The following is a 19,337-nucleotide window of genomic DNA, read 5'->3' on the forward strand; positions in this document are numbered from 1 at the left end:
TCTGCCTCACCTGCCTGTAAACCCGAAGAAGTTTCTAACCTTTACCACATGTTAAATTTCATCTGTCAATTTCTCTTTTTTGGTTTTGGGGCCACACCCAGTGGTTCTTATAGCTTGCTCAGGGATCACTCCTGATGGAGCACAGAGGTCCATATTTGGTACTGAGTTTCAAATCTGGGTCAGTCACATGCAAGGAAAGTACCCCAACCACTGTAAACCACCATTGCTCCATCCCTGACTGTGAAATTTTTGATTTTAGACTTTGCAATCTGCAGAGTATGTAGTGTAAGAAATATTTTTATTTAAGCCACCCAGTCTATGGGAGTTCCTTCCAGCAACAGAAACAGGCTATGGTAGATATTGAGCGTAAGGGAATCTTAATAAATTGGTTTAACAGGATTATTGCTACATAATTTAGAAATCTAAAGCAAGGATTTGGAAATCAAGTGTGTGTGTGTGTGTGTGTGTGTGTGTGTGTGTGTGTGTGTGTGTGATAAGATAGCTCAGGTGAAGGGTTTTCACTAAACTGACTAAGCAGGATTCTTTGCTGAAGGCAGGTCAAGGACTAGGTTGAATGGAAACAAGGGTTTAAAAGGCCTGCGTAATAATCCTTTCAGGCCTCATAGGTTGGGGCATAGGTTGGCTCATTAACTTTGGCATTTGCCACACTATTGGAATCTTGATTTGCCTAACCAAAGTTTGCAAAAGCAGGCACACCGTCTGCAAAACCTAAGCAAATGCCAGCAATTACCCATGGAGTTCTTTAGATTTACCTGGGGACAGCTTTAAAAATACATGCCAGAACCAATCCAATCCACACCTGCTGAATCTGAATTGATGACTGAATATAGCATTTACATATTTAAGAGTCTTCCTTAGTGATTCACATTGCTACCCAGGATGATGACCCAATAGTTAACTCCATGGATTAACCAAAATGGTGATAAAGAGTGGGAACTGGTTACTAGGGAGGGAGTGAATAGTGGTACAGAATTGTAGAGGAAAACTGAAAGGAACCCCAAGTCTCATATGTCCCTTTCCCTAGAACCATCAGTTTCCTTCACCATCAGCGTGTGGCAGTTCTATTCAGTGAAATGGCCAATATAATTTTAATATCTATACTCTTTGTTTCTCAGACCTTTCTTCCCCACTCCTCTGAGCCTCTGTTGTTTCTCAGAAGTCTGGTTTCCTCACTTCATTTTTTTTTCGCTGTTAGGGTCACACTCAGCAATGCTCAGGGGTTACTCCTGGCTCTGCAATCAGGAGTCATTCCTGGCAGTGCTTGGGGGATCATATGGGATGCCAGGGATTGAACCTGGGTCTACAAATGCCCTCTCTGCTGTACTATCGCTCCAACCCCTCCCTACTTCTTTACTCTTCTTTATAAGAGTAAAGTCTGGCTGGTTAAGTCTTTTTACTAAGGTTTGTGTTTTAAATAGGCATATTATCACTTTTTAAAGGGGAAAATATCTGGAATATAAGCATTCGGTGACACAAAGTAGGAAAATAACACCTCTGAGAAGGGGATCCATAGCTCTGTGAGTGTGTCATTGTGTGTGTGTATGTGTAGAGCTTGTTGCCACTTTGCCTAGGTTCACTGGCAGCCCACATACTTTATCTCTGCCCCAGATTCCCTGGACTTTCTGGCAGATATTAGACACAGGGTGTTATCCTTTTTTTTCTAAAAGGACAGAAAAATGAAGAGTTGAAAGCTCAACTCCGACTTGCAGGTAGGATGCAGCCCTTACTGAAAATAGCACCATGGCAGCAGAACAAGGTAATATTGGCTCATTACTGAGTGAGGTCAGGACTTTATTTTGGGCAGCTTCTGAAAGCTACAGCCTGTTTGAAAAAATTCTTTTTCCTGAGGGTTTAAAAGTCTTCCTGAGGGTTTATTTTCACCAGCATGTGCTCATGCTCATTTGTTCATTTGTGCTCACCCAGGTGGGCCGTCAGTCTCTCTCTTTCTCCCCCCCACCACCCTTGAACCTTCTTTTTAAATGATAATTAAATTTGCTTGATCTCTGACACCCTGGACTCCAAGTTAATTTTGGAGATGAAAAAAGGGATTTAGGTATACCTAAAAGATGCTTCTGCCTTTCCACATGAGCAACTTTTTTTATTTCATTGTTTTATTACAGGAAATTGTGTCAGGGACCCTAAATGCTAACATACATAAAGTTGATTGTACTCTGCATAACAAATTGGATTAGGATAATTACCACACAGATGTTAAAAAACCCTGAATGCAAATCAACGCAATTAGTCATGACTTAATATACTATAATTCACACATTGGAATGTCTTATTGTGATTATACTATTTTAGAACAAAATGCTCTAACAAAGAAAGAAGTGGAATAAAAGAATTCTTTTACTCTACTGTTGCACGTGCTCTGAACAAGAAGTTGTTTTATGCTAATTTGGAAGTTCACTACTCAGAATTCTTATTAACTAATCAGATCTTTCCATTTTTCTTGCCCTTTTTATATAGAGAAAGCTTTTTTAGTAAGACAATTTCATGTGCAATTCAACTTGAATACAACCATTAGGAACAAAGGAATTTTCACAGGGATGCTCCTGACAATGTGACTTTAGAAAGCTGAGCCTTGGGTCGTGGGATAGAGTCCCCCCCCCCCACTGATGTCCACCTGGACCCAACCCTGAAATAAATGGATCCAAGTTAGCTGGCAAAGAGGCAGGCCTGCCATTAGTACAGATGCCTTGAAGGGTCGCATAGTTTGTGCATATCTGGGGGAGAAAATGGAGCTGAAGTGCATCCCCAGATCCAGACATCATGCTGTGCATGCAGGTGACCCAATCCAATGGGAAGGGCACCTTTGAAATCCACACAAACGTGACATCTGAACACAAGGCAGGACTATAGTCAGAGAAAAGGGGAGAATGCAAGGCTTGTTGCCAGAAAATATCTGGGTCCCTGACCCCTAGGGTCTGAATTGTGAACTCCCATCCATTTCATAAATCCCTTTTTCAGTTGTCCCTCCTCAAATCACTTGCTTTGACTCTCTTGACAAGTATTACACTCTCTAGTATTTTTCTCTATCTGCTTTATGTTAGAAGTTTGCATGCCCAAATGACCTGGGGGATGTTTAAAGACTTGGAAGAAGAGAGATGATTTTCCTGCTACCCCATTTAAATTCTGGTTGAGACTATATTGTGGAGGTAAAGTATCCTTTCCCACTCTCCTCAGGTTGCTGACCATTTGCTTATTATAAGGCCCCCATTTTTCCTGTGCTCAGACATTGGAAACTATTTCAGTGAGCCAAATGGGTCTAGTTGGTGTGCATCACTCATTACCCTCATATAGGCAACTATAGGTTCCTTAACCATACTTCTGAGGCTGACCATAGGGTTTTTTAAACTTATTTTATTTTTTATTTTTTTAATTGAGTCACCATGAGATAAATAGTTATGAAGCTGGTCATGATCAGGTTTCATTCATACAATGATCCAACACCCATTCCTCTACCAGTGTACACAAGTTTCCTTCCAACCAGCCCTTTTCCCCCACCCCCACAGTTTACCTCTATGGCTCTATGGCAAATACTCCCCCCACTCCTTCTGGGTGACCATAGGTTTTTGTTAATGGTTTCTGCAAATTTCATCCAAAGCCATATCAACTCATTAAAACTTTTAGTGCTAAGGCAGCAATATAACTGAAGCAGGCAGGCAGGTAAAAAGGGAAGGGCCTCCATGGTAATGAGTTCTTGGAGAGTAATAAAATCAACTAGCCCACCTTATGTACACAGGAACTAAGGTCTGATATGAACTTTGCCTGGCACCAGCACGGACCCAGAGAAGGTTGGATCCCCTCTGAGAAAACCATCAATTGCTCCCAACTCACCCTCTTGGCCACTACCCTAGCAATGGATTCTTACTTAGGTGGAAAGCCCCACATAGGGAATGTTGAGAGAAACTCTATAAGGCTAATTTGAAACTTTCCCCCACAGAAAAAATTTTCAGGAGGAGACAACTCCCCGTCTACTTGTCGCCTAGCTCCAACTGGGGCGATAGCACAGCGGTAAGGCATTTGCCTTGCACGTGGCTGGCACGGCCAGCCTGAGTTTGATTCTTCTGCCCCTCTCTGAGAGCCTGGCAAGCTACGGAGAGTATCTCACCCACATAGCAAAGCCTGGCAAGCTAACCGTGACGTATTTTATATGCCAAACACAGTAACAAGTCTCACAATGGAGATGTTACTAGGCCTGCTTGAGCAAATCGATGAACAATGAAGGACAGTGCTACAGTGCTACAGTGGCCATGTGCAAGGCAAGTAACCCACCCACTGCATCATTGCTCTGATCCCCAATAAAATAAATAGCAGTATTCTTATATTAACAAAAGACATGGGGGGGGGGCTGGAGTGTAGCACATCGGGTAGGGCATTTGCTTTGCATGCGCCCAACTGGGGTTTGATTCCCAGCATCCTATATGGTCCCCCGAGCACCACCAGGAGTAATTTCTGAGTGCATGTGGCAGGAGTAACCCCTGTGAATCGCTGGGTGTGACCCAAAAAGCCAAAAAAAAAAGACATGGAGTGTAGGGTGACATTGCTTTATTCTTCCACAAGAAGCTTAGGTTTATCTGGTTACACCCATCACAGTGCTCCTGAGGCACTTCCATTCCATTGTGTTTATCTGTAAACATTCTTCGCTGTGCTCTCCTCCCCACCCAGTTAATCAGCTTTCCCCCTAATCAGACTCTGTTAATTTGTAAGGTCAGATTCCCAGAAATCTATGATTTTATATGTATGAGTGAAATATTGCCTTTCTCCTCTCCTTATGCCTTATGAACAGTTTACTTTAAAGCAATGCCCTTTTTGTATAGATACAGGAAGACCGTTAACATTATGCTTTGTAACTTAGGATTTGATTGGCTTTGAATATTACTCACTCCCAGGCATCTGCTTTCTCAACTTAAGCCTCAGTTGCCCTAATTTCCTAACACCCCAAAAGCAGGGTCCCGACGAGGGACTGAATGGACGCAGGGCAAGCGGTGAGCTACCCTGGCATCGAAATGGGCCAGGCCAAAGTGCCATTGTTCTTAACTATAAGTTAAGAGTTTGATCATAGACAAATGCTGTCATGATCCAAAGATAACAACGAGACTAGGATCCTGCTAGGGGTGGGAAAGACTATCTGGCCTGAGCACTGTAGTCTGAGATCGAGATGGCCCTAAGAGAGCAATTCTATAAGTTTAAAATATTTCTTACTGTATCCATACAAAATGATTTATATCATATATGCTTATATGCTTGTTGGACAAGGAGAGGAGAGACACACCCTTGGGATTCCGCTCTAGGATGGGTCCTCCTGCTGAGAAAGGATCTGTCCTAGGAGCGGCTTTCCCTGAGGCTAAGATTTCTATCCCTATTGATTGTGACCACACCTATATGTAATGGTTCCCCCAATTCCTCATGGAGAGAGATATAATGAGACTGTAGAATGGGCAAAGTGTGCAGAGGCAGAGAAGGGAGACTGGTGTAGATGAAGAGAGGATAGGAATAAACTGTGACTAATACCAACCAGCCTGACCCTTGTTTCCTTCCTCCACCTGACCATCGCCATCAACCTCCCCAGGGTGGGAGAAGGATGAGACTACCGAACGTAGGCGGCGGGAGAGATAGAGCCACCGCCGCTGTGTGCTATGCCCCCTTTGTGTGAGTTTACACAACGGAGGAATCAATTATTTGACTCCATGATCATAAAACCAGTGTGGAATGGCTAAGGACTTCTGACATAAGGGACTCCCCTCCATTGCTCCAAGTGAGGCAGGCAGTAGATATGAAAGGGCTCCTATGGCCGTGGAATTCCTGGGAAGCAATAAAACCAATAGCCTCAGAGCTGTCAGGAACCATCTTGTGAACACACCACCTGATAAGACTTTTATGAGGCACCAGCACAGACCAGAGAAGGCTGGGCCCACCCCGTCCCCCCATCCCTGCTTTGCCCAGAGAATCTCAGGCAGGAACAAAGGTCAAGAAAGGAATTTCAAAGAAGATGATCAGTTAATCTCAACTCTATTCACGTGGCAACCACCCTAGCAACTGGATACTTTTTATTTTATTTATTTATTTTATTAGTGAAACGCCATGTGGTACAGTTGTTGACGTTACAGGTTTTTGTACTTGGGTTTCAGTCATACAACGATCAAGTGACCATCCCTCCACCATTGCCCATTCTCCACCACCAATGATCCCAGTAACACTCCCACCCCTCCATACCCCCATCCCATCCCGCCTCTATGGCAAGACATTCCCTTTTGTTCTTTCTCTCCTTTTGGTTGCTAAGGTTTGCAAAAGAGGCATTGAGTGGCAAACATGTTCGGTCTATAGTCTACTTTCAGCATGCATCTTCCATCCTGGGAGAATCCTCCCAGCACCCTTTACTTGGTGTTCCCTTCTCTGTCTGAGCTGCACTTTCCTGTAGCATGTGCGGCTGGCCTTCAAGCCATGGAGTAAACCTCCTGTAACTTATCTCGACTATTCTAGGATGTTGGTCTCCTATTTTGTTACTTTAAGTTCCCCAGATGAATGCAATCTTTCTATGTCTGTCTCATTTCACTTAGTATGATACTTTCCATGTAGTGCCATTTGTGAGTAAATCATGACTTTGTCTTTTCTAACAGCTGCATAGTACTTCATTGTATAGATGTACCAAAGTTTCTTTAACCAGTCATCTGTTCCCGGGCACTCGGGTTTTTTCCAGATTTTGGCTACTGTGAATAGTGCAGCAATGTACATAGAAGTGCAGATGTCACTTCGGCTATAATTTTTTGCCTCTCTGGAATATATTCCCAGGAGTGGTATTGCTGGATCACATGGGAGCTCAATTTCTAACTTTTTGAGAATTGTCCATACTGTTTTCCAATAGGGCTGGACCTGTCGGCATTCCCACCAGCAGTATAGGAGAGTCCCTTTCTCACTAAATCCACATCAACACTGGTTGCCCCTGTTCTTTTGGATGTGGGCTAGTCTCTGTGGTATGAGGTGATACTTCATTGTTGTTTTGATATGCATCTCCCTGTTGATTAGTGATGTAGAGCATTTTCTCTTGTGCCTTTTAGCCATTTGGATTTCTTCTTTGAGAAAGTTTCTCTTCATTTCATTACCCCTTTTTTTGATGGTGTTGGATGTTTTCTTCTTGTGGAGTTCAACCAGTGCTTTGTACATCCTTGATATCAACTCCTTATCAGATGAGTATTAGGTGAATATTCTTTCCCATTCTTTGGATTGTCTTTGTATTCTTGTTATTGTATTTTTTGAGGTGGAGAAGCTTCTTAATTTAAGATAGTCCCATTTCTTTATCTCTGTTTCCACTTGGTTGGTCAGTGGAGTGTTGTCTTTGAAGATACCATTAGCCTCAGTATCTTGGAGGGTTTTGCCGACCTTGTCTTCGCTGTATCTTATGGATTTTGGCCCAATGTTGAGATATTTAATCCATTTTTATCTGACTTTTGTGCATGTTGTTAGGTCGAGGTCCAAGCCCATTTTTGCATGTGGTTGTCCAGTTATGCCAGCACCATTTGCAAATGGATTCTTATCTAGTTAGAAAGCCCCTCATGTACAATTTTACTAGTGTCTTGTATATCCTGGATATTAATCCCTTATCAGATGGGTATTGGGTAAATATTCTTTCCCATTCTGTGGGCTCTTTCTGTATTTTGGTCCTTGTTTCTTTTGAAGTGCAGAAGCTTCTTAGTTTGATGTAGTCCCATTTGTTTATGTTTGCTTCCACTTGCATGGTCAGTGCTATTTCATCCTTAAAGACGCTTTTAGCTTCAATGTTGTAGAGAGTTCTGCCTACATTTTCCTCTATGTGGCTTATGGATTCACAAAACACTAGTAGTACAAGAAAAAACCTCCAACCCCATCAAAAAATAGGGAGAAGAAATGAACAGAAGTTTTTTCAAAAAAAGACATGCAAATGGCCAAAAGGCACATGAAAAAAATGCTCCACATCGCTAGCCATCAGGAAGATGCAAATCAAAACAACAATGAGATATCATGTCACACCACAGAGACTGGCACACATTCAAAAGACAAAAAGCAACCAGTGCTGGCGTGGATGTGAGGAAAAGGGATGCTCTTTCACTGTTGGTGGGAATGCCTACTAGTTCAGTCTTTCTGGAAAACAATATGGAGAGTCCTTCAAAAACTAGAAATTGAGCTTCCATATGACCCTGCAATACCACTTCTGGGAATATATTCTGAGGATGCAGAAAAGCACAGTAGAAATGACATCTGTACATATATGTTCATTTCAGCACTGTTCACAATAGCCCAGATCTGGAAACAACCCAAATGCCCTAGAACAGATGACTGGTTAAAGAAACTTTGGTACACCTACACAATGGAATACTATTCAGCTGTTAGGAGAGATTAAGTCATGAAATTTGCTTGTAAATGGGTAGACATGGAGAGTATCATGCTGAGTGAAATGAGTCAGAGAGGGACAGACATAGAAGGACTGCACTCATTTGTGGAGTATGAAACAATATAACATGAGACTGACACCTAAGGATAGTAGATACATGGGATAGGAAGTTTGCTCCATAGCTAGAAGGGGAGAATGCAGCTGGTGTAGAGAAGGGATCACTAAAAAATGATGACTTGAGGAATTGGTGGGGATGGGAGATGTGTGCAGAAATTAGATAAAGGAACAAACATGATAACCCCTCAGTGTATTTATTGCAAACCATAATGCCCAAAAGTAGAGATAGAGAGTGGGGGGAATATCGCTTGCCATGGAGGCAGGAGGAGGGCTCGAAAGGGGGGTATACCGGAGACATTGATGGTGGAGAATGTGAACTGGTGGAGGGATGGGTGTTTGATCATTGTGTGATTGTAATCCAAACATGAAAACTTGTAACTATCTCACGGTGATTCAATAAAATTTAAAAAAGAGCCTCTCATGGGCAGCTTGGGGAGAAATTCTATGAAAGACAATTTGAACAAAGGAAATGCACTTTACGCTGTCTGAGCCTATGTGTTGTTTGTGTCCACATGTTGCAGCCAAGCACATGTGGTACCCGAGTACATGTGTCACCTGCATTTCCCTTCTTTAGATGTGTACTTTTTTATCTCATGCTGGGATATGTGCAAGGGTTCTCTCTGCTTTTGGAGAAGCCTGTGTTCTCCCTTGAGCATGTTACTCTCTCTCTAATTCCCCTTCCACCAAAACCCTCCAAATAAAATCAGTTTTACTTCATAGCTTGTCTCCTGAAATTCTTTCCTGTGAGAATGGTAGGACCTGAAAGGCCTCGGTAAGATCTAGGACTTGTTTCCCTTCCTGCAAAGAGAATTTCCCTGCTCCAGCCCAAGTCCACAGCCCCCCCGCAAAATCAGGTAGTGCAGAAACAAGTGAACGTCAGCTGTGGCTTGATGGCTACATAGTGGGGCTAGCAGGATTTGAGATCTGTGTGGTTCAGGGGCTCATCACAGATTTTATCAGTTCTAGACTACCCAACCAGTCCCAGGGAGGCAGCCCATGAACAAACTGTTCAGTTACCCTTTGGCAGTAATCCAGCTTAACCATTAACTAGTTTATTTTGCTTCTGTAACTTGCTTTGTTGATACAGCTCCTGAAACCCCTTACCAAGTACCCATTATCTGACTAGGGTGTCTTTTTTCTGTTTGATTTGTTGGGGCCATACCCAATGGTGTGTGGGCACTGACTGATTTCAGGGATTACTCCTGGCGGTGTTCTGGGGACCATATATAGTGCTGGGAATTGAATCACATTTAACTGCATACAAGAAAAAAGTGTTACCTGCTGTAATATATATATATATATATATATATCCCGAGTCCCAGGTAAAATTGTTTTACAGATCAAACTTGTTCCATAGGGGTCCCATACCTAGGTTATTCTCAGGATGGTTGACCAATGAAAATACATCAGATAGGGGTGTGGCTTTGTAGAGCCCATGCTTTGATTAAGGTTTTGTGTCCTTCCCTGGCACCATGTGGCTGGCAAAGCATCCTTGGCTCACCAAGCACTGCTGATGGTGACCTCTCCGAGCCCCACTATTGTACACAAAATAACATCACACAGCTTAGGAGAAAATGAAATTTAATAATATAAATACAAAGAATTCATGGGGATGTATATTTGAAAGCTAATGGAGGCAAAACAAGGTTGTGCCCTTAACTAAGAAATGTGCTAGGGACATGGGGCTTCAGAGAGGGAGACGGGACACTAAAAGTATGAAAACCACATCATACATGTTTGCTCTGTCCTCTAGATTGGCTATTTATGACAAAAGTCCTAATTCTGAGTAATACTCTGAAATTTCATTATTCTAGAAAGTTTAAAGAAATGTAAATTTCTTGTGAGACTTGCAGGGCTGATTGATCTTAACTTGAAATAATTGACATATCAAAATGACAAAGCTGGGGAAAACCTCTTTCATTGCCTTCTACATTGATAAGACTTCCTTCCTCTTTTGGGTATGGATCTGTAAGGGATTCTCTATTGAGTCCTTTATAGATGGATATTTCTCATATAAATGTGTCTCTAATCACTAAATCACTTAACTTCCCGTTAGTCGTCGATTTGCTCGAGCAGGCGCCAGTAACGTCTCCATTTGTCCCTGTCGCGTGCTAGTGTAGCCCAATGGCATCTGTTAGCTCCGGGAACATGAAGGGCCTCAAACCGATCGTTCATGATCTTGAGGAAGAAGTCTGACCATCTGGTAGGTGGGCAGCCACGAGGTCTTTTGACATCCCGTGGAATCCAGTCAGTAACAACTCTAGTCCAGCGGTCGTCTTTAAATCTCATTACGTGACCAGCCCATCTGATTTTCAACACCTTGGCAAATGAGACAGCGTCCCTGATTCTTGATCGTCGACGGATGTCAGAACTCCGGATTCTTTCTCTCATTTGAGTGAAACGTGATATTCCAAGCATAGCACTTTCTATTCTTCTTTGGGAGACCTGAATAGCGTTCTCATCTTGTTTGCGTAGGGCCCAGGTCTCTGAGGCATATGTTAATGCAGGAAGAACAGTGGAATCAAAGAGATGTGCCCGGAGCCGGAGGTTCTTCGTCCTCTTAGCTATTTCTTCGACGTTCTTGAAAGCGTTCCAAGCCGCTCTCTTCCTCCTGCGCAGCTCGGGTGCCAGGTCATTTGTCATGTTGACCTCTCGACCTAGGTATACATAGCTGTTGCATTCAGAGATGGTCGTTTCGTTGAGAGTGAATGGGGTGTCAGGAACGAGGCTGTTTCTCATAAACATTGTCTTCGTGAGATTCAGCTGTAGTCCTACCTTTCCAAACTTCTCTGCTTGCTCCCAACAACCACAGGTGACAAAGGGATTCTAATCAGGAGCCCCACTCTACCCTGCCCTGTCTGCTTCCATCAACCACTCAGGAATCGAATTGCGCACAGGAGACCCACTCTACCCAGATAAATACCCCACTGGCAGACTTCCACTATCGACACTACTTCCACTACCCAGCCGTCGCCACACTTTAGGATGCTTTCCGGACCCGCGCGCAACACATCATAAGACACTAAATACCCATCTTCCGGAATTGTCGTACCGTATTTGATAGGGTTCAAATATGGTAACACCTACAAGGGGGATTAGAGGTCGCCCCAAAAGCCTTTATCCCTCTCGGAAAGACTGGCAAGCTACCGAGAGTATTCCGCCCGCAGGGAAGAGCGTGGCAAGCTATCCATTGTGTATTCAATATGCCAAAACCAGTAACTACAACTGGTCTCATTCACCTGATCCTGAAGGCTTCACCGACATGGCAGCACTGAGAAGGACGAGAAAGGAGAGGCCGACAAAATCTCAAGGTCGACCTAGGCTGCCACAACGAAGGAAGACAAAAATGATCGTCTGTACTTTCAATGCACGTACACTAGCATCAGATGCATCCATCGAGGACCTGATGGTACAAGCGCAAATGATCAAGCACGACATCATTGGTCTGACCGAGACAAGAAGGCACAAATCTCACCATGCCGTTTTCAACACTGGAGAAGAATTGTTCCTCGGAACATGCGATAAAAGAGGTGTTGGAGGCGTTGGTGTCCTTGTCAACACAAACTTGGCCAAGAGCATTGATTCATTCGAATGCCTAACAACCCGAATCGGACGTTTACATTTGAATAGATGTGGCTCCCTGCCTGCAGTTTCTATCTTCGTTGTCTACGCACCAACATCTCATTATGATGAAAGAGAAATCGAGAAGTTCTACATGGAGCTAGAGAAGTTCTATAAAGAAGAGCACACCTTCTACAAGATCATTGTGGGTGATTTTAATGCCAAGATAGGACCGAGAAGATCAGCTGAAGAACTTCACATCGGGACCCATGGCCTAGAATGGAACGAACAGGGTGAGAGACTGTCTGAGTTCATCATGTCGACCAAGACCATTCATGGTAACTCACAGTTCCAGAAGGCAGAATCTAAACGATGGACATGGGAGTCTCCCGGTGGATGATTCCACAACGAAATAGACCACATCATATTCAATCGACGGTTTTGCCTGACCGATGTCGCTGTTGTCCCAAAATTTCGAACGGGATCGGACCACCGTCTCCTTCGTGCAAAATTCTACTTCACAGAGCGGGGAGAAAGGGCTGCAAAGTTCAAAAAGAGAACTCCCAGAATGACCACCAACTGGGAACTCTGGTACTATTAGGGCAACATGGGAAGATGCCATTGTTGACAACATTGACGAGGAATACGATCGACTGGTTCAGCACCTCCATGAATGTGCCGAGGAACGCCAAGAGAGAGATAGCCACAAAAAATCGCCTATCTTCGAAAACTCTTGAGCTAATTCGCCAGCGTGGTTTGGCGCATGCCTCAGGCAACCGCAAGCTAACGTCTGAGCTCGCAAAGCAGTGCAGAGATGCGATCAAGGAAGACCTCAAAGAGAGACGAGCAGAAGTACTGGTAGATGTGGCAGAAGCCGGGAAAAGTATTCGTAACGCCCACCTGTCCTTCACCAACTACAAGGCCAAGATGACTGCCCTCAACGTCCTGATGGATCCATCACATCCTCCAGAACGGCAATGGAGAAGATTATCCATGACTTCTACTCAAATCTCTTCGATAGCCATGTCCACTTGCCGACATACCAAATTCCATAGGATGGATATGTTGTTCCCAACGTTCTCCCTTCAGAAATCCGACACGCCATTTCGTTGGTGAGGAAACAAACAGCACCCGGCCCAGACAAGGTCAGACCTGAACACCTGAAGAACCTGCCGTCAGTACTCATCAATACACTGGCTCGGCTCTTCACTCGCTACCTGTCTGAATGCAAGGTTCCGTCCCAATGGAAAACCAGCAGGACCGTACTACTGTTCAAGAAGGGAGACATCCATGACATTGGCAACTATCGCCCGATCTGCCTATTGTCTGTCATCTACAAGTTGTTCACTCGAGTCATCCTAAATAGGATTGGCAGAACACTAGATGAAGGACAACCATGCGAGCAAGCCGGGTTCCGCAAAGGATTCAGCACCATCAACCATATCCACATGATAACCAAGCTCATTGAGGTTTCTCGAGAGTTCAAGATGCCGCTCTGTTTAACGTTCATTGATTTGAAGAAGGCCTTTGATTCTGTTGAGACGAAAGCTGTCATTGAAGCCCTAGCCAATCAGGGCATTCAAGACCAATACATCAGGATCCTCCTTGAGCTGTATTGCGGATTCACTACCAGGATCTCACCATTCTACAAAGAAGTGATTGTTGATGTCCAGAGAGGGGTGCGGCAGGGTGATACCATTTCACCGAAACTCTTCAGTGCCACCCTCGAGAACATCATGCAACGACTGGAATGGGAAGGAATGGGAGTGAAGATAGATGGTGGGCAACTACACCACCTCCGCTTTGCTGATGACATTGTTTTAATAACACCAAATATCAGCCATGCGGCACAAATGCTGGCCGACTTTGACCGTGAGTGTGGAAAGGTAGGACTACAGCTGAATCTTATGAAGACAATGTGTCTCTAATGTAAGGGTAAATTCTTCTTAGTTTTCTGAACTTTTTATTTATAATTGCCAATTCTTAAAAATAACCAGCTTACAATAATAATTTTGCTAAAAGAGATGTTTTGCTGGTGGCAAATTCTCCCTCTCAGAGGCTACACTTGTGATATCATCATCCTCTCTGTAGTATCATCTTTCTAGGATTTCCAAATTTAGTAAATAAAATAAGGGATACCCAGTGTAGCACAGCGGGTAGGGCGTTCGCCTTACAAGCGGCCAACATGGCCGACCCGAGTTCGATTCCTCCGCCCCTCTCGGAGAGCCTGGCAAGCTGCCGAGAGTATTCGATATGCCAAACACAGTAACAACAAAGTCTCCAATGGAGACGTTACTGGGCCCGCTCAAGCAAATCAACGATCAACAGGAGGGCCTTTACCTTTACCTTTACCCAGTGTATTTAAATTCCAGACATAAAACAAATACTTTTATATACCTGTAACGAAATTAATAAAAACATATTCCCTGCAATATTTTTGTTGTTTTACTTTTGGGGTCACACCTTGCATACTCAGGGTTTACTCCTGGCTCTGAGCTCAGAAATTACTCCTGGCAGGGGTCAGGGGTCTATATGGAGTGCCAGGTATTAAACTGGTTTCTGCTGGGTGCAAGGCATGGGCCTTACCTGCTGTACTATCTCTTTAGTCCCACCTTGCAGTATTTTGGAAATACACTAATATTTGAGTAGTTTACCTGAAATTCAAATTTTATTTCAGTTCCACCCTCATTCCCACTCCAGCACAAAGCACAGGGTTGGTTGGCTAAAATAGATCTAGACCAGTAGTTTTCACTTTTGAGCAAGCATCAAAATCACCTGGAGGTGATTAAGTCTGCTTGGCCCCACCCCCAGGATTTCTGATTCAGCAAGTACAGGTGCCTGAAAATTTGCATTTCTCACCAGTTCTCAGGTGATGTTGCTGTTGATTTGGGGAACTACTTAGAAAATCATTGCTCCAGGAGAACTTCAGCCAATAGAGCCAAATGAAAGGAAGCTTTTATTGCCAAGTTGGTAAAAATGTAAGCAAAGGGCCAGAGAGATAGTATAGCAGGTGATGTAGGCAGGTAGATTAGGGAAACCCCTTCTTCTCCCCACACCACCTCCAACCCCGCTACCGCCCATGGCAATAGAATTCCTGGGAAGTAGTAAAACCACCTTGCCCTAAGGCTGTCAGGACCCACCTGTGGCTACAGCAACTAAGACCTGATAAGACCTTTACCTGGAGCTAGTCCTATCCAGAAAAGGCTGGACATATCCAAAAGAAGATCAGTGGGAGCCAAGATCAAGATTAGGAGTTTCTAAGACCACATCAACTCTACCTCTCTTGGCAACCACACTAGCAAAGGACTATAACTTAGCTAGAAAACCCACATGGGGCAGACTGAAGAGACCCCATAAAAGCCATCTTGAACAAAGAGCGTGCATATGCTGCCTGAGCCCACATGCGGCTTGTGCCCACAAGGCCGAACACATGTGGCACCTGTATCTCCCCTCTTGAGATGTGTACTGGGGCTCTCGACCTTTGGAGAAGAGGGTGTTCTCTCTTGAACGTGTCACTACCACCTTTCTTTCCTCCTTTCCCTTCGCCAAAACCTCTAAATAAAATCTGTTTTTACTTCACTGCTTGTCAACTCCTGAAAATCTTTTCTGTGATATAGGACAAGGACCCAGAAGGCCTGGGTAAGGCCTACAACTGGCTTTCTTGTCCTGCAAAGAGCAATTCCTCTCTCCAGCCTGAGTCTGTGGCTCCTGGAGAAAACACGTAGTGGGGATTAAATCCCATGCTGAGAAGACCAAGCAGATGTCAGGTGTGGATTGACAGTCACCTGGTGGAGCTGACGGGGCTCTGGCTCTTGCGGCACAGGGATTCATCCACAGACTATCAACCCTAGCCTTCCCAACCGGTCTCGGTGTGGCAGAGGTGGATGGGGAGAAAGTGACCATCTCTCTCCTCTCCACCTCACATAAGCCACCTAAGGGACCCACTGGCTTCACAGGTAGGGTGCTTACCTTGCATGTAGCAAAACTTGGTTTCAATCCTGGGCACTGCATGCAGTCCCTCAAGCCCTGCCCTGAACATGGCTGAACTATGCTGTACTGCCTTAGGCAACCTCCCCACACCATCCCTCTTGAATCTGTCAATTGGTGGAAAGAAAAAGGCTGGACTAGTGTTTTACAGTCTTTTTTTAAATCTCTATCAACTCCTCTACCTCCAACCCTTTCTCTTTGGTTGTCAGTGCCTTTCCATTCTCTAACCCAGGGTTTGCTAAATCATGTACAAGAAGTTCTGATGAAGGGACTATTTTCTAAGGAGGGAAGCTGCCATTTTTCTTTGGGGGGGGGAGTCACACCCGGTGAAGTTTAGGGATTGCTACTGACTCAGCACTGAGGAATAACTCTTGGTGATACTATGATACTATGGGGAACATATTGGATGCTCAAGATGTTATCTAGGTTGGCAGTGTACAAGGCAGATGTTCTACCCTTTGGCATTCATTAGCTGCTTTTTGGAAGTTTCTGGCAGTTTTTAATGAAGATAATGGTTTCTTCCTTTGATCTGGGGAAAGTAAATGAAATGGCCCTTTAATCGCAAAGATATAAAGAAGTATGTGCTTATTGGTATAGGATACTGACAGCTATTCTATCAGAGGGAATAGGGGAAATTTGCAGGAACAACAGACTTCTATATGGGACACAGAAATACAGACTTTCTTTTTAAGAAGGGACTTTCAGGAGGCATGGGTTGGGGGAACTCTTCTGGTATTACCATTACTTGTGTTTTAATAACTCAGGGGTTATTCCTGGCTCTGGACTCAGGAATCACTCTTGGCAATGCACAGGGGACCATTTGTGATGCTGGAGATTAAACCTGGGTTGGTGCATGCAAGGTAAATGCCTTTCCTGCTCTACTATTGCTCCAGCCCTTTTTTCTCTCTTATATTCTGTATATTACTGTATGTCTTGTGAAAAAAAAAAACTCCTACAACTCAAGATTTTTCTGTGGGGGGAACTGGATAGTTTTATTCTTCCTCTGGATCATATCACATTTCTTGTTTCCACTTAATATTTTTTATTTTATTTTATTTTTATAGGGCTGGAGCAATGGCACAGTAGGTAGGGCGTTTGCCTTGCATGCAGACAACATGGCCGGCCCAAGTTTGATTCCTCTGCCCCTCTTGGAGAGCCCAGCAAGCTACTGAGAGTATCTCGCCCGCACAACAAAGCCTGCAAGCTTCCTGTGACATATTGAATATGCCAAACACATTAACAAGTCTCACAATGTTACTGGGCCCTCTCGAGCAAATTGATGAACAATGGGAGGATAGTGATAGTGATAGTGATTATTTTTATAAAATGTTTCAAAATATTTGATTACATTATTATTCAAACACCAATCCCACCACCATTTAAAATTTTTTTATTTTATAAAATGGTTCACAGTTTGTGAGATGTTATTGGTGCCCACTTTAGCAAATCAATGAGCAATGGGAGGACAGCGCTACAATGATTCACAATATTTGATTACATTTAATATTCAAACACCAATCCTATCACCATTAAACCTTCCCATCACCCTATTTCAGATGTTTCCATCCCGAACCCCAACCCCTGCCCCAAAGCAGAACCGAAATAGTTTATTTTTTCTTGTTTGCTACGAATAAACCGCTGAAAATGATCCAAAAAAAGTTTCTTTAGAGGAAAGTGTGTGAAGATTGTTGTATTTTACCCAGGGGCCTTCTATAAGAGATTACTAACATGTTGTTAAAGGTTGAGTGAACCTTGTGTGTGTGTATAAATATATAAATATATATCTGTAAAAATATATTTCCCTCTAAGATTGGTTGCCTTCTACTTTAAGCTCTATAGAATGTGGTGAACTACTCTTGGAATATTAGTGGTGTGAGGTATGAGATATATGAGGCATTCATGGCTGCATGGTCCAGGAATAGGTTCATTCATGGGTGAAAGCTTGGGCTGAGTGTGTGGAGAGCAGCGGTGAGCATGGTGGTGGTTGAGCTCTGCAGGTCCTTAGCTACTGTGGCTGGCTCCTTGGAGTGGGGAGGGGCCTCATCTGCTCCCCTTCAGGGTGCCCTGAATGAAATAGCCTGGTGCGGGGTCCAGCGGCATGGTTATAGAGAGTCATTTTATGCTCTGTTAGATATGTTAGAGATTTATAATGAGTCTCTGGATCATGACCATTGATGAGATTATATGGTGCCAGCCAGAGGTGGCTTGTGGGCATGACTGCCAAGTTGCTGGAAACATATAAACCAAGTTTTATCTGATATGGATCTGATCAGAAAGAGAACTGACCATTTTTCTTAATTTAACAATCTTTCAGAAGGGACTTATTTATTCAGTTTTAGCACTGAACCAGAAGTAGCACCCAAGCACCACAAGGACAGGGCCCCAAACCAGAAACCAAAGGGGGATCCTTAAATCTGTCAAAAGCTCCATCCTGTTCTCTGCCCCTGTAGGGCTTTTCTGCTCAAGGTAACTACTGATGCAAATGATGCTGGAGTCTCTGTTCACTCTTCACAGGTTCTTTAATATTTTCAAAAATGAAAACATTGGGTAATATAGATGTTCAGACTCAGACTTGGGAAGTAGAAAAGTTTATCAGAAAGTAAAAGAGAAACGAAAAGAAACTCTGTGGGGAGAAACTTCCTATAGGACTAAGTTAACTATGCCTCTTTTTGTGTTTTATTTTTTTTTATAGAAAAACTGCATCTTTGTGTTACAGGGAATGTAGGAAATTTTAAAAAAGGGTTTCCTGTAGACCCTTTTAAATGAAAAATTGGGCTCTTGGCAAGTACTATAGAGGATGCCAGGATCTAACAAATCCTTGTATGGCCATTACCTTAGGTATTTCCCATTATCTTAGCCTCTCTGTGAGCCTAAACTCCGGGGCAGAATTTTATGATGGAAAGTTGTTAACTCCCTGTTTATCAGAAAAGCCCAGAAATGTGGTGTAAGTCAAAAATGTAGGATGGGCCAGCCAAAAACTGGGACTGCTCACAGAAGCTGGCAAGTGTAAACTGAGGCATACTCTTTCACTGCTGCCTGAATTCATTCTCAGGTAAACTGGGTAAATTAAATGTGCTGTCAAGGAGCTTTTTCCTAGATTCCATAACATGTTATGGACAAGGAAATTGCCCCCAAGAGGGATATGGTCTGACTCATTAAAAGAATATATGGCAGGATAGAAGTGTCATTTAAAAAAGGAATTTAGGCAGGATCTCAGGACACTAACTAGGCCCAGAAACCGAATTTTTATCAGAGATACTTACAGGTCAGCAATTTC

General features: G+C 43.5%; 1 pseudogene; it reads left to right on the forward strand.

Annotated features, from left to right (window-relative positions):
- The first annotated feature begins 350 nt into the window (after positions 1 to 350).
- LOC130017018 (tRNA N(3)-methylcytidine methyltransferase METTL6-like) overlaps positions 351 to 19,337 on the forward strand; it is a 36,383-nt pseudogene continuing 17,396 nt past the window's right edge.

This window comes from Sorex fumeus, unplaced genomic scaffold (assembly GCF_029834395.1).
Source record: "Sorex fumeus unplaced genomic scaffold, SorFum_2.1 ptg000171l, whole genome shotgun sequence".
Taxonomy (NCBI): domain Eukaryota; kingdom Metazoa; phylum Chordata; class Mammalia; order Eulipotyphla; family Soricidae; genus Sorex; species Sorex fumeus.